Source organism: Chlorocebus sabaeus, chromosome 12, assembly GCF_047675955.1.
Source record: "Chlorocebus sabaeus isolate Y175 chromosome 12, mChlSab1.0.hap1, whole genome shotgun sequence".
In the NCBI taxonomy this organism is placed as follows: domain Eukaryota; kingdom Metazoa; phylum Chordata; class Mammalia; order Primates; family Cercopithecidae; genus Chlorocebus; species Chlorocebus sabaeus.
Window position 1 is genome coordinate 24,262,339 of NC_132915.1, and position 9,799 is coordinate 24,272,137.

Here is a 9,799-nt window from a genome sequence, read left to right on the forward strand (position 1 = left end):
AAAACCCAGCCACCTGGGGTATGGAATGAAAGGCAGAGATGCAACCCAGTTTTCTGGTTTTAATTGTGTTATATTTTACAACTCATTTACCGAAGGTATTCTAATAACTAAGTAAATGAGTCCTGCCCTTTCACAACCCACCTGCAAAAGCAGTGCACCACAAAAGGTATCTACTTAATGATGCGAACATAAAACTCCAGATTACAAATGAAAACAAATCAAAATCAAAACAAAGAGCCTCCTGGAATACGACCAGGCAATATTCATGCTTTGATAACTTGATAGAAAGGCTGAACATGACAGAAGTAGTTCTCATTGGGGTATGTATTTATTTATATCCAGCTTACTTAAAGTCTAAGCCAACATATCTAAACACATTGAGCATTGAATTTCCCTTATATTTCCCTGAATTCAGTGAGAACTGATTAACCCATTTAGAAAGAGCTAAACCTATCTTTACATGTAGCTAATTATGTTCTAATGCATACATTCAGTAATGCCATGAGGCTGTCCATCTGCAAACTGCCAGAAATAAGCTGCCCAAATTCAGAGAACAATTTATTTTAAGGCTAAAAAATGACACTGATTTAAAGCTTGCATTTGCTGATTTGATAAACTGTAAGTTGAAACAATTACATTAATGTAGCACATCTTAATGCCTATGATTATTCTAAAAAGAAAACAAAAAGAAACAGAGAAAGTAATTGCCTTTAACTTTATGTGTTAACAGAAAAACGACGATTTAAAAGTCAGTTGTGTTTCTTTTTTTCTTTTTCTTAAACTACCTAAAAGTGCTGCCCTAGAATAAAGTGGGTGGAAAAGGATGTGTTAACCGTTAATCTCACCTAAGTGAATGACAGTTTCCAGAACACTGTTTAAGGGTAAGAGGTTTCAAGGATTGGGAACCAAAAGCCATTTTTTTAAGTGGTCCACTGCAGGCACCCTTTTACCAAAAAGTAGTAAAAATAGCAAATGAATAGGGTGATAGTTCAAAAGTTAAGAGAGTCAATTGGTACAAATCATCCAAGTAGAAGGGAAGACTGCACTGAATTTAGGAGAGAATCATCAATGCAGAGTCTAGGAAACAGAGAGAGGCAAAAGACCATGAAGCAAGGCAGAGAACTAACTTTGAGAATTCTGAGCCTTTTCCAGGGGAATTCTTTGTCAGGAGGCCTACCTTGGTCCCTCAAGGGGCTGTGGAGAATCAGGTACTAATGATAAATCCATTGCCTCACAGCCAGGTTGGATCAATAGTTTCCTAATGCTCTTCCTTTTTATTCCCCCGTTATCTCCTTCAGTACCAACCCTTTAGTATTTCCCTAATGTTTCCAAAGTGAAAGAATATATAGATGGCTTCATTTATCTCAATCTATACCACGATTTCGATCTTGACTTCATTAGAACATCCTTTTATTTGATACCACCACAATCAGCAGAAATGAGAGACACACTGTCTGTCCATAATTCATACAATAGCAAATCCTTGCTTAAAGTATTGGTTTTTGAAAACATGCTTGATTTTCTAAAAATAAATTTTAAATGAAATTTTTTGACAATAGGTTAGATCCAATCTGAATCTGTTGGGTTCTATATTTTTAAATAATTCTGATAATTTTCTTTCTTTCTTTTCACAGAACTGCTGAGTGAGAATGAATCTGGGCCAGTCCTAAAATACAGGAGAGGGCAACCCTCAAAATTTCAAAAGCAGCACGTTTGTGCCATTTCAGTTGGAGCAATGTTTCTAATAGGATGAATACAAAACACAAAGGCTATTTTTAACAAATAAATGAAAATAAGACAAGTTTCTGGCTTCAATTTAAGACAACAAAAATTTATCAGCATAAAACGACTCACCTTAAAATTCCCAAAAGAGAACACAATAATCAACAATAATTGTTCTTTGAAAAAAAAACCTCATGAGTTATAACAGTTCACAGTAAAAAAATAAATGACAGGTCCAAGGTACAAAATTACTTCACTTCGAATTTTCTGGCTCTAGTCAAGTTATTCTTGATATTTAATTATATCTTAATTACTGTAGCCTAGAATATTTTTAGATTGTGCAATAAATAATAATCCACGTCCTTGAGTGTTATCTGGCAAGAAGACATATCAGATATTCATAAATCAGAGCCACCATAGAGTTTCAAAAAAATAGGAAGGGAAATTTTCTTCTATTTTTAAGTATATTAATATTGTTAGGAGCTTCTTTGATGGTTGCCAAAGGGGTGCTGTATTTCCAGAACTTTCAGCCTTGAATAGAAGACCACTGGGTTACCTGGACTGATAGACTAAAGCTAAAACAATTCTTTTTAAAAAGCCGTCATGAACCTCATATGGAAGCTAAAAGCCCCTCAGAGTGCAGCTCCACAAACAGCCTGGTATTGTCAAATTGCAGGTAACCTGGCAAGGTTTTTAGTCCTCTAATGCTCTTTCCATACAAGGAACTGTGAAAGCAGAAGTTCTTGGATGCATTAGAGGAGACCTTTCTCCTTTCGCTGAGTAACAATTTATTTTGCTTCATACAGTGGTCCAAGCATTGCCACTTTACTCCCATTGCAGCTTTTTCTATGCAACACTATTGCTTTTCAGAGGCATCAATCTAAACAGTTCAAATCTCTACATTTCTGAGCAACAACTCTGGGAGGATATTCCCCCTGATCTTTCATTTCCCTGACACAATCTCCATTACAGTTTCCATTTCCAGGTTTGTTTTCGATATCATAGGAGAAGATGCTGCTGCGTTGGCCAACAGCTTTGCCTTTGGGGTTCTCTTCATAACTCTAAAAATCATTGCCCTTCTAACAATTACGGAGTGGAAAGCCTGTGAGAACACAGGCTTCGATGCACTGCAATTTTTTTTTTCTGCTCTTTGTGTTGCACGAGTACCGAAAGACCAAAATGTAATTTTATCTGCAAATCTATATTGGCTAAAAATCTGCATTGCCTACAAAATTCTAGTTTTCCTTTTCTACTTTCATTTTACACTTACCTCAAAATTATACACATATATCAATTTAAAGTTCATTAAGAAGTATTTCTCCATAAAATTTCTTTAATTCAACAGCACACAGTTAAGGGAAAAAAAAAAAAAAAAAAAAACCTCAGGGGAAAAAAGGGGAAACAACTGAAATACCCATTCACAGGGGACTGGGTAAATAAACTCTGTCACACTCTTACATAAAAGAGTAGGCAATATGAAAATATAATGTGCTATATTTTCTTGTAATAAAAGGTTTTCAAGATATATCATCGAGAATAAACCCAGGTACAGGATAAACTATATATTACGCCACATATTATAGAAGTAATTCTGTAGGTATCTATATACACATATGGTCTGGCATATGAATTAGAAGTATCTAAAAAGATAGTTAAGTTCAGTTATCTTTAAGAAATACATACGGGGAACATCAGTTACAGACAAATGGACATTTTTAATTTTTATTCATTCTGCCTGCCCTCTTTGATTTTGTTTGCCTTATTGACGCATTGCTCCTATCAGCAATATACATTATTAAGAGAGTTTACCTGGGTCTTCTGAGCATTCTGACACTCAGTTCAATTCCATGATTATTGAAAAATGGTGGTACATGCAGGATAGAATATGAGATGGTAGAAAGAGACTCCAGAATATTATATTTTAGTGAATATGTCACTTTATGACCTCATGTAAGTCACTCCTCTGCTCATTCCTCACTTGCCTCATCTATAAAGTGTGAGAAAATAGCTCCACCCACATTATATTTCAATTACCACTCAATGTTGTGATGGAAATAAAACAATCAGTGAAACTTCCTTGTGAATCTTGCAGGACTACAGTATACAGGTGTGAAGTACTCTGACGGAGACCATGTTCACTTTCACAGTACATACTAACTGAAAGTGGCCTTCTTCCAGAAATTTTGCTTTTGTTCTTACTTGATATATTTCATTGGAAAATTGTAAATTGTATTCCAGTAACATCTGAGTAGTAAGATGATCATGATCACAACAGTATATGCCTACTTTATAAAAATATTTTAAATTGCAAATTTTAGTAACAGGTACATAAATGAATAGTATCTCTCTCTATATATATACACATAGATATATATAGATATGAGGCATGAGGTGATATCTCATTTGTATTTATGATATATAATCGATATATATACTTATATAAATACACACACACATTTTTTATTCATTCTCAAATATATATATTTGAGACGGAGTCTCACTCTGTCATCCAGGCTGGAGTGCAGTGGCACAATCTCAGCTCATTGCAACCTCCACCTCCCACGTTCAAGTGATTCTCTTGTCTCAGCCTCCTGAGTAGCTGGGATTATAGGCACCTACCACCACAGTACAGCTAATTTTTGTATTTTTAGCAAAGACAGGGTTTCACCATGTAGGCCAGGCTGGTCTCAAACTCCCGCCCTCAAGTGATCCCCCCGCCTTGGCGTCTCAAAATGTTAGGATTACAGGTGTGAGCCACTGCCGCCAGCCTTGAATAGATTTAATATAGACTTTAACATTTTTAAATTAATATTTTTTAACATTGTAGTTAATAGATACATGACACTGTAATAAGTTCAGTCCTCATAAATTTTTCCACTTACCTATTACAATAATAATAAATTTTGTCTTCTACTAAACACAAAGCATGGTCCAGGAACTGAATGGTGTTATGTTTGCTACTTATTTCTCACAATCACATTTTAGGTAATTATTATTAGAATCATTGTTTGAGTAAATATAAGGAAGCTAAAAGATGTTTATTTTCTTATCCTGAGTTACACAGTCAATAACTGAAGTCTGATTATAGCTCAAGTTTTTCTAAATGCGAAAGCTAATCAATTTTTTTTACCCTACACTATCAGCCACTGTTTATAGTTTAAACCAAAACTCAATCTACCTATCCACTATTATCTGTTAAGCAACATCACCTACAATAATGTTCACTCTAACATCACTGATCTACACACTACAAATTGCTGTCACCTTTATGGAAACAGCTTGGAAATCTTTCTCAGAAATATTATTTGTACTTTTTGAACCAGATTCCTATGACTTTATCACATATTCATACTAAACATTTAAAGATGGGGACTTTATACTCAGAGATGCTTATTGTTCCAGCATGTACTACAGCATGTACAAAGGAAAAAAAGCCAGAAGCATCTCATATGTCCAACATGTAACAAAGTGCAAACTACAATTTGGTGTTGAAATATATATTGAAAAACAAGCAGCTCTTAAAATTCTTCATTTGAAAAACATTTAATGATATTGGAAAAAGGTCATGATGATGATGCAGTCAATGTTAAGTGGAAAAGTATACAAATGTATCTGTGATGTGAGACGTAATTACACTGTGTATATAAAATAGAAGAAAAAAGAGGGCTGCTAGGAAAATGGCCAAATTATGAGCATACGAGGTTGTTTTCTTCTTAATATAATGTGCATTTGATATTTAAAATAAAACTACACGTTATTAAAGCTTTTTTCTAAAAAAATATATATATTTAATTATATCAAAGCCTTTATCATTCTTGTTTTGCTTCATGCACTTTGTGCTTGAGATTAAGCATACAACTATGCCATGATCTCTAATAGACAAAATGAGACCCACGTCAAGTTTAATGTGTAAAATCTTTATCTTATGTTGCTTAACAGTTGACAGCTTTGGTTGTTGGAGACTAGAAATTTCTGCTGCTACATTTCTTTCTTTCATTTTTTTTTTTTTTTTTTTTTTTTTTGAGACGGAGTCTCCCTCTGTCACCCAGGCTGGAGTGCAGTGGCCGGATCTCCGCTCACTACAAGCTCCGCCTCCCGGGTTTATGTCATTCTCCTGCCTCAGCCTCCCGAGTAGCTGGGACTACAGGTGCCCGCCACCTTGCCTGGCTAATTTCTTGTATTTTTAGTAGAGATGGGGTTTCACCGTGTAAGCCAGGATGATTTCCATCTCCTGACCTCGTGATTCGCCCGCCTCGGCCTCCCAAAATGCTGGGATTACAGGCTTGAGCCACCATGCCTGGCTACATTTCTTTCATAAATATTTATAAGACACTTAATTCTAAGTGTATACTGGAATAACATCTCTAAGTGCCTAAGGCAGTTTCCATTTTTTAAAACCAAACTACATTAGTTCACTTTGTTAAATTGGAGTTTATTTTCAGACTTTGGCTATGCTGCAATCAACTCACATTTCTGTGAGTTTTTATGCACATAGGCAGACAAACTTTAAAAACGTAAATATCTTGACCTGTCATTGTTGTGCCAAAAGCTATGGGTCACTGTAATTTTTTCAAAGACACAGCTAAGGTATCATCTAGAAATATCGCACCAGTTTATTCTCTCATCTGTAATGCATAAAGGTTTCCTCAAACCTTGTTAGTATTTGGTATCAACTTTGTTGATATTTCTCAATACAAAGGAATGAAAAACTGTATCTCTTTTTATTTTTTAATTTTGCTATAAATTCTGGGAGACAGGTGCAGAACGTGCAGGATCGTTACATAGGTATACATGTGCTAGGTGGTGTGCTGCACCCATCAACCCTTCATCTAGGTTTAAAGCCCTGCATGCATTAGGTATTTGTCCTAATGCTCTCCCTCTACTTGCCCCCACCCCCGACAGGCCCTGGTATGTGATGTTCCCTTCCCTGTGTCCCTGTGTTCTCACTGCTCAGCTCCCATTTATAAGCAAGAACATGTGGTGTTTGTTCTCGGCAAACATCATTCTCAGCAAACTAACACAGGAACTAAGAATGATAGTCTGCTGAGACTGATGGTTTCCAGCTTCATCCATGTCCCCACAAAGGACATGAGCTCATTCCTTTTCATGGCCGCAGAGTATTCCACAGTGTGTATATGCCACATTTTCTTTATCCAGAGAATCACTGATGGGCATTTGGATTGGTTCCAAGTCCCTGTCATTGTAAATAGTGCTGCAGTAAACATACGTGTGCATGTGTCTTTATAGTAGAATGATTTATATTCCTTTGGGTATAAGCCCAGTAATGGGATTGCTGGGTCAAATGGTATTTCTAGTTCCAGATCCTTGAGGAATTGCCACACTGTCTTCCACAATGGTTGAACTAATTTACACTCCCATCAACAGTGTAAAAGCGTTCCTGTTTCTCCACAGCCTCTCCAGCGCCTGTTGTTTCCTAACTTTTTAATGATTGCCATTCTAACTGGCATGAGATGGTATCTTATTTGTATTTATTTATGAATGGATGTGGTTTATTATTGTTTTACTGATTTTTATGTGAATACTGCCTTTATCCTTTTGCTCCTCTTTTCCTACTAGATTGTTGGTCTAGAAATAATTACAATAATTTGTAATAATTTGTGAAGTTGCTGAAGGCAATGGTGGATGTGGAGTGTGAAGTAAGTAACCTTCTAAGTCTTCTCCACAAATGATAAGAAATAACTTCAGTTATGGAATTTCTTGGCAAACCCCCAACCTCCGCATCCCTAGGCCTCAAGCAATGCCCAGACCAAGAAATAACTGTGAGTTCCTCGCACTCCCGCTGTCCTGTACTGCTGGGAACTGAGGCAGATGGAAAAACTGCAGGGTAGACTGGGGAGGATGGCTGACCAGGGGTCCTGGGGAAGAGGTGGAGCAACCACCAGAAAGGTTAATCCATCCTGAATCTGAACCACTTAAGAAGTAACCAGGCAAATGGAGCAGCAGACTGAAAAGGATTTAAAAGTTTGAGCCACTTAAAGGGAAAAGTTCAGCACTGGAAAAAACAGACTTTGTTTAAATGCAGCAGCATGATCTTAAAGGGACAGTCGTTTACACAAACATGCAGCTTCTGGCAGAGAAAAAGGGGGGAAAGGAAGGAAGATGGCTCCGTGTGCAACTGGGTGGTAAAAAGAATAAAAGAAAAGAGAGAATGTTTTAAGGTCCTGACACATCAAAGAAAATTTTATAAATGGCCTTGTGCCCCTTCCAAATCAAACAAACCTGCTAAAAGTACTGGATTTTATTAGGCTGACAGAAAAGCATGTCATTAAACTAGGAATCTTGGAAAACACCACACAATCATAATGATGAACAAGCAGAAATTAAATCTACACAGAACAATGGCAGAAAAAGAGTAAATGAACTTTCGCACAAATTGACTGAGGAATCTCCTACCCCCACAAAATAAACAGCTATGAAGCACGAGAAATCTATAAATCTACACCCCTAGCCAAATTAAACATTCTCAAATATCCGAGACTATAACAAGAACACTTTAAATCAGAAGCTTGAAAACCAATAACTGAAATGGAGAAAAAACAGGAAGAAATGAAAGTAGTTCATTTAAATCAGAAAATAAATGGAAGAAAAGAAAATCATTTCAGAAAAGAAGAGTAAGTTACAAGGGGGAATAAACTCAAGTAAAAATTTAGTAAGTAGCAACTAAAGGCAGGTAAAAATCCAAGAGAATGAAAACAACATTAACAAAAAATAAGTCAGAGAGAAAGCAGTGGAGATGGAAGACAGGCTGTACAATAGTTAGCAAAGTGTTTCTCACAAGAAAACAGCCCAGCAACTTTGAAATTACTTTATGTGTTTACTAGGTTTGAGAAAATTAGTAACTGAATTGTAGATAATAGGAGAGGGGATTGTCACAGTTGGAGAAAAACTATATAAATCAGAGAAAGTTAGCAGGCTAAAATGTATTCCATGGTATCAGTTTGGACTCGGAAGTATGAGTATAAACTCACAGTTTTTCGTGTGTGTGTGTGTGTGTGTGTGTACAGATAAATAGGAAATAATAAATAGCCCTGGTGCAGTGGCTCATGCTAGTAATCCCAGCTCTTTGAGAGGCCCAGGAGGGTGGATCACTTGAACTCAGTAGTTCACAGCCAGCCTGGGCAACATGACGAAACCCCATCTCTACAAAAAATACAAAAATTAGCTGGATGTGGTGGCTCACGCCTGAAGTCCCAGCTACTTGAAGGGGCTGAGGCAAGAGGACTGCTTGAGCCCAGGAGGCGGAGGTTGCAGTGAGCCTAGATAGCATCACTGCACTCCAGCCTGGGCGACAGAGTGATACCCTGTCTCAAAATAATGATAATAATAATAAATTTAGACTTTGTGAGTTACGTATTATTTCTGATGTATATATGTGTATATGCACATACGTGTATATATATTGATATGTATATATCATATATTAATTATATAATATATTAATTATGTCTAAGAAATTTTTTCAACCTTTTGAAAAGGTTAAAATTCTCGGCCTGGCACGGTGGCTCACGCCTGTAATCCCACCACTTTGGGAGGCCAAGGCGGACATGATTACCTGAGGTCAGGAGTTCAAGACCAGCTGGGCCAACATGGTGAAACCCCGTCTCTACTAAAAATATAAAAATTAGCGAAGCATGATGGCACACACCTGTAATCCCAGCTACTAGGGAGGCTGAGGCAGGAGAATTGCTTGAGCCTGGGAGGAGGAGGTTGCAGTGAGCCGAGATCATGCCATTGTACTCCAACCTGGGCGGTGACAGAGTGAGACTCTGTCTCCAAAAAAAAAAAAAAAAAAAAAAGAGTCTCAGCTCACTGACCATATACAATAGAAAACATTCTCAGCTTACGCAATAGACTTTGGGCAGACCCTTGCTCTAGGCCCAGAAGTAACACTTCACATCTGCTCTCAATTAGTGAGAACTTGTCTCATTACTTCTACTAGATGAAGGAAGACTGGGAGATGGGGCTGACTGTGTGCTCACTGACAGAATGGAGTTGGCCCCTGTCTCATCAGTCCGGCTATCCACCCACTTCTCTGTTCTGGAAGAGATTTTTCTTC

General features: G+C 37.1%; 1 long non-coding RNA gene across 1 annotated transcript in view; it reads left to right on the forward strand.

Annotated features, from left to right (window-relative positions):
• LOC140713041 (uncharacterized) overlaps positions 1–1,793 on the forward strand; it is a 40,276-nt gene extending 38,483 nt beyond the window's left edge. The window contains exon 3 of the long non-coding RNA XR_012094924.1: positions 1,635–1,793. This is a non-coding gene — a long non-coding RNA (uncharacterized lncRNA). The remainder of the gene's footprint in view (positions 1–1,634) is intronic.
• The last annotated feature ends 8,006 nt before the right edge of the window (positions 1,794–9,799 follow it).